The 7,080-nt window shown below is 40.3% G+C and overlaps 1 pseudogene; it reads left to right on the forward strand.

Annotated features, from left to right (window-relative positions):
• The first annotated feature begins 4,409 nt into the window (after positions 1–4,409).
• Positions 4,410–6,726, forward strand: LOC133806150 (probable plastid-lipid-associated protein 13, chloroplastic; annotated as a pseudogene).
• Positions 6,727–7,080: the final 354 nt, after the last annotated feature.

Raw genomic sequence — 7,080 nt, forward strand, 5'->3', positions numbered from 1 at the left:
TCAGCTTCTGCCTGTGTCAATGCGAACACTCGAGCTGAGGTCAAGTTGTCTGCCTTTCGTGTATATTCCTTTCTTACCTTCAGGCAATCTTTCTTTGGGTGTCCACTAACCCGCATAAAAAGCAGGCCTTTGTCCAAGACTCCCCAATATGGCGCCTCTTTCATCTAGCGCACTCAGGAAAATTCCTCCGGCCCTCATTGCCGCCCTAGTGGCCTATCTGAATACCGTGAGGTCTCCTGTCAAGGCCTGGAGCTGGAAAGGCATCAGGGGCCTTCCTTTTTTTTGATCACTGGGGCGTCTGCCCCCTACCTGAACTCACAAAAGGAGGTCCCACCCTCCTAGTATCCCTCATGGTTGCGTTCTCACGCCAGATTTTGTTTTCTGCGCTCTCATTTGTGAGCACCTTCTCAACAACCTGTGCATAGGTAGTCACTCCTGGAAAAGTAGTAATGCAAACATCCCAGGAAATCATAGGCTGTAGCCCCTGGAGAAACCTCTCCCTTCTGGTCTCAGCAGTGGGCACCAGTTCCCCAGTAAACTTTGCCAGTCTCTCAAATTTCAGAGCATATTCAGTCACTGATGAGTTTCCCTGAAGTAATCTGCTGAAATTTTCAGCCTTTGCCACCCTAATGGCATCATTGTAAAAAATTTCATGAAACAGAGTCTGAAACTGTTCCCAATCCAGGGCATTAACATTTCTTGTATGGGATATCATTTCCCACCAAATTCAGGCATCCTCCCAAAACATATATGTGGCACAGGCCACCCTCTAATTACCAACCACTGTAACGCCCTGGATAACCAAGACCGTTACACTGTGTGTTTGAAATAGTGCGAGACTTGCTAATCAAGTCATTTAAATAAAAATGTGAATCTAGAGACATAAATAGGTTAGGTTTAAAAGATTTAGGTTATAAACGAATAATTTTCATTAAAATAAATGTTTGGTACATGGGATCCCAAATCAGGGTTTAAATGACATAATTACAGGATTTCCAAATGTTATAAGTAATCAAAGCCACTCTACTGGAAAAATACAAAGTTTAGGTCTCCATCCCTATACAAACCCTCGACCGTGGCGGTCAAGAAGCTGACAATGTACCCCTCGCCCCAAAGCTCTCCAACCCATGGTCAACTCATCTTACCCTTGCCTTTACATGCACCACGCAGCACCCGTGAGCCGAGGCCCAGCAAGAAAACATAATATCATAGCACAATCAATATCAATAACCAAGTATTTCACAGAGCATAACCAAATGATTTACAAAACATTAATCAATTAACCAACAAGCTATAGCATTCATTCAATCCAGGACATCAGACAATAACCAATGATCTAGTTTCCAGATATTCAGGATATCATATATATCAAGTTAACAATAGTATACATGTCAAGAAACAACTAGGGTCGATGCCCGTAGGCCGCACCCTCTATTTAATCCATTGTCTTTGGCTCACTTAGGCCAAGCTCAGTGTTCACCCCACTGACTCCAGTCCGCTTAAACCGAGCTCAGTGAATAATAAGCTATCCTCAGCTACCAGTGGCTGAGCCACGCCCTGTGCGCCAATGTAAACTCCAGCACTCTTAGGCTATTTATTTACTATTCACATACCATAATACCAGCATTCATTCAATCTAGGACATCAGACAATAACCAATGATCTACTTTCCAGATATTCAGCATATCATATACATCAAGTTAACAATAGTATACATGTCAAGCAACAACTAGGGTCGACGCCCGTAGGCCGCACCATCTATTTAATCCACTGTCTTTGGCTCGCTTAGGCCAAGCTCAGTGTTCACCCCATTGACTCCGGTCCACTTAAACCAAGCTTAGTGAATAATATGCTGTCCTCTGCTACCAGTGGCTGAGCCATGCCCTGTGCGCCAATGTAAACTTGGGCACTCTTAGGCCATTTGTTTACTATTCACATGGCATAACACCATTCTTCATAATGTATACAAAACAGGGAACCTTAGTCCCATTATAAATTCACAACTAGGTGCAGTTTTCTTACCTTTAATTCCAAGTGCTTTGATTAAGAAAGACAACCCCCGAGCACGATCCAGCCCCGAGCCCAAGCATTCACCTAGTCACAACCATACATAACATTCTCATTACTAATCAATTCATAATCATTTCCCGGAACCAAACCTATCCTCTCGGGACCCCCCGTTTCCCCACACAGGTAGCGGAAGCGTCCTCCAAGCTCCCTGAGCCAAAACCCTAAAAACTCAATTTTCCCCTTTCCTGAAATTAGCCTAGCACCGCGGCACAGCCTTATAGGGCTGCAGCACCCAGAGTGGTTCCCTCTTCCTGATTCAACCTAGCATCGCGGCATGGAAGAATAGGGCCGCGACGCTCATACACGAACCCAGAAAACTGGGTTTTTCCCAGTATTTTTCCTTAGCCAAAACTCTTCCAAATCAATACTCAAGCACACCTAAGTCCCCAATTTGACCTAGAACTTCATATAAATAGTATAACAACTTATGAACACCAGAACCACACCCAAACACTCCTCCAAACTCAAAATCACAAAGTGGTTTCAAACTTTACCAAACTTAAACCACAAACCAAAAATCTTAAACCACACCAGCTAATAACCTCAAAGATGCATAGAACCCTTACCTTGAGTAGAAATTTTTCCCTGAGCCTCTTTCAAATTCAACTCCAAGCCCAAATCCTTTGATTCTTAAGCTGAATTTCACTCCAATAACCAACAAGACAAAACACAGCTCAGCACTCAAAGCATAACATTTCTTGGCTGAATTCCACAAAATAACCCCTTAAAATCCTTACCTCAAATATGTAGAACACCCTCTAGCTTCCTTGGTTTGATTCCCCACTTGATCCCACAAGATCAGAGGTCTTTCTTCTTTTTGGTTCCTGGTTTTCTCTAGAGTTCCCAAAAATAACCCATGTATAAGCCAAAAAACGAGAGAAACGTATCAAACCTTTCTTCAGCCAAAGCCTATCTACTACTAAAGCCATATGACACAATTGCCCTCACCTCTAACTTAGACTCTAACTAATCCTCAAGAGCAACCTAGACTCTTCCTTAACCTCTTGCAAGAATGCCACATTCCCACTTATAGCAACTATCCTTAAGAGTTACCTATAGTCACCCAAGTTACCAAAATGCCACTAACCACTAATTATTCCCACCAGTGATTATCTGGCTAAACCGCTCCCCAGGACTGTCTTGGGTCGAATGCTGCAAACATAAATATATTCATACAATAATGTGGTCTCAACAGTTATTGTAGATAATCGCATTTATGCCCTAATAGACCAAAATTATGATTATGCCCTTACAGACTAGACAGGGCCAGCATGCTTATCTTATACTCATAAAAATGCATTTCATATATCCATATAATCGTAGGATCATGCATATCACATAATCATGCATTTTCACCATTAATTCATATAACTTCCAATTATGCCCTCCCGGCACACTAATCAAGGCCCGTAAGCCTTATTAGTAACTTTGGGTCGTTATAACCACCCTCACAAAGTCTAGGACGGTGTTAACCATGCTCATCCACTGTTCAGCATTAGCTAGATCTGCACTGCCCTCAAAGACTGGAGGGTGCTATTTCATGAACCTCTCATAAAGAGGTTCCCATTTATTCCCAGCCTCTGGTGGCTGATCAACTATTGGCACCTTCATAGGTGGCGCCTCTGGCAAGATGATCCCTGTAGGAACCTGTTGTTGTATTAGGAGGTGAATTTGTTCTTCCTACCTCAATACTCTGGCTTGCAAATCAGCAAGCACTTGCTGCCAATTCTCAGGAGCTAGTGGTGGGGTCTGACCTTGTCTATCATTCTAGCCCTGATCTTCCTAGCCAGCTGATGATTCAATTTTCCTTGGAAGCATACTTCCAAGCTCATACCTTGCTGCAATAATCAATTCGGCCAGTTAGGTAGTGTTAACTAAACCTTTTGCCACCTAAAGTTCCAAGATCAAGCATATAACCATTCACATTCAACAGTCATGCAAATAAGCATGTGGATTCATATTCAAGTCTATTGCTACACTACAAAAATTATGCCCATATATTACATTAAAATATCACATATTTTAAAATGTGTTATTGTCACATGCTAATAGAAAAAGACACGGACATTTTACTTAAATGAAATGAAAGAGGCGGTAAATGAAATACACAAGCGCCAAATGAAAGACAAGACCAATCTCTAAGGTTGAATCCCTAATAACTTTTCACGCCTCCTCTATTTCTCTCTCACACTCAGTAACTCTCTCTCTCTTGTTCAATCTTTCTTTCTTTCTCTCTGTTTGTTGTAGGTGTGTAACAAGGTGATGGGGGCCTGCGGCTTGGGTCGTGTGACAGGGAGGCTCGACTCGTGGGTCTATGGCGTGGCTCACTCGTGGGTGCGATGGTGCTTGCGGCGGTGGGTCTACGACTAGGCTCGACTTGTGGGTCTTCCACGGTCTTGTACCAGCTATCTGTTGTCTCTACAATCCATTCTTGTTGTTCGTTGTCTTCCTCCGTCTCATCTACCACAACTTCCCTCCCCATGTTTCTCGTCACGGAACGAAGAAGCTCGTTCCTTGAGCGACTTAATCTGACGCCTCGTCCAATGACGTAAGCGCTCATTTGAGCTGAGGATTTTTTTTCCAAGCTTCAATTTTTATGGGATTTTTACTTGTTTAAGCAAATCAGGTCGCCATTCTTGGAGGGTCGGTGGAGTTTCTAATGGTTTGGGTCTGGAAGCCCAAGTTTTTTTGCTGCCAAATTCATATCTGAGTGAGTTTTCTATGCTCTAATGTGTTACTCAGCTTTGAGAAATGTGGTTTGTAGTTGTCCAAAATTATGTTGGTAGTGTGAAATTGGATTGAGTTGGATAATAGCTGGTCATGTTTAATGTTTACTGTAACCCCTGAATTGTTTGCAGGAGATTTCCCTCAAATTTGGCTAACTTGTCGAAAATGGATATGGTGATCAAGGATGGATATGCAAGAGTTACGGCAAACATGAGAGTTTTGAACTCGGTATTCTACTCTTTGATGATGTGAATTTACTTCACAAATGGGATTTCATAGTATGTGTTTACAAATTTGGCTCCTTTTCTCCCAATGCTTCCAACTTAATTTGATTGACCATATGGTTTCAGATGATTTTACAAAATTAACTTTTACTTCTTATTCTAAGATTGCAATAAATTAGTACAAATGGGAAATAAATCTATTTGCATGTGTTTTCTTAATGCTGATTTGATTTGTATGCTTTGATAACTTCATCATCACATAGCTGCAGATATCTATCTTTTTAAAGGGCATTTATTATGTTCGTTTGAATGCAGATAGAAACCAAGTTTACTCTGTCAACAAAATTGACTGTTGAAGGACCACTACGAATGAGAGAGGAAAACACAGGAGGGGTTTTTGAGACACCAAAGGTTATTGAAGAAACGGTGCCAGAACAGCTTAAAGGTGCACTTGGTCAGGCAACAAACACAATACATCAACTTCCTGTACCTGTTAGGGATGCTTTCACTGGTGGTCTGAGAGTTCCTTTGAGTAAGAAAAATTTATGCTTTATTGACGATTTTTTAAACCTTAAAAATTTGAGTTAGTACCTACCTATAATCTTTGTTTAAATATGTTGTCAAAAAGTGTTTGGTCATATATTTCTTGTTCTTTGTCCTGGAAATAACTGCTGTATGGGATAGAACCCTGTCCTTTCAGCCTGTTACCTTTTGCATTACCATTCTTGCTTGTATAAGAAAAAAGTAATCAGCCTTTGGCGAGTTAGTATCCTGCACTTGACATTTGCAGTTTCCTGGGGTTTTATTATCTTCCAGATTTCCTTTATATAGCTCTTTTATAACACCCAAACGCACTTGACATTTGCAGTTCCCTGGAGTTTTATCTTCAGTTGCTTTTACATTGTTCTTTATAACACAAAAATGACATGAGCTATTAGAGCAGCTAAGATAACTATTAGTAACTGAAATTTTGAAATTTGCCAAAGGATTATTAAGTGTTGACTGCTGAGGATACTTTTTGTACTCACCTTTGATTACACTTGATCATTATAATATTCCCTAGAAAGATGCAAAATATCATTAAAATGTGGTCGTAATTTCTCTTTGATTTTCTTTGTCTAAAGGTTCTTACTTTGTTTACTAGTAACGTCTTCTATCATGGTTTAATATGGATGTCAAGTATTATCAATGTGCCTTCTTATAACTCATATATACATAATTGGATTTCTCTGTCTATGTTTTCACCTGGTAGAATGTGAAGCAAGAGGTTAGTTAAAGTTTGAATTTGAATATGAGATTTGTTCCTTGAATTACTTTTCAATAAGTTGGTTTAGGTACTTTATAATTGTGGTACAGATGAGTTGCGACAGTGGAGGCTTGCAGGCAAATGGTTGCGACAGTGGGGACGCACTAGCGAGGGTCGTGCCGACGATGGAGTCACGGTTGTGGGAGAGCAAAAGCGGGGCTGTGGGCTCGACTTGGGAGAACAGAGGCGGGAACAAAATGGTACGTTTGGATTTTTTTTTTCTTTTTTCTAGGTTTAGCTTAAGGAAGGTGACGAGGATGACATCGTGGTTCCCCTGATTGATCTTCTTTTGTAGTGTAAGGGTGAGTAACTTTTTTTGGCATCGTTTTTTCTTTTGGATGATAAATTGATTACTGTGAGCTAGGATTGTTGAATGTGGAGTGTGTGAGCTGTGATTGAGTGAGATGTGAGTCTTTTTTGGACTCATTTGGGGGGTTTTGATGCCCTAATGGGTTGATTTCAGGACACGATTGTTAATTTTTTATTATTATTATTTGTATATGTTCTTTAATCTTTGATCTCCATCATGTATTTGATCTTTTTTCTTTAGTCTTTATACAACTCTACTATGTAAATTTTTTATTTCTAAATTATTTTCGGAGCATTAAATAAATATATTTTCTCAACTAAATTACTTAACCATTAAATAAAACATTAACTGATATGTTTCCCCTAGAACAACATTCACCACACAGTTTTGTAAACTGTAATCAGAACCAATTGTTTGTACCTGATACATGCGTATTCCAGTTC

This window comes from Humulus lupulus, chromosome X (assembly GCF_963169125.1).
Source record: "Humulus lupulus chromosome X, drHumLupu1.1, whole genome shotgun sequence".
NCBI lineage: Eukaryota > Viridiplantae > Streptophyta > Magnoliopsida > Rosales > Cannabaceae > Humulus > Humulus lupulus.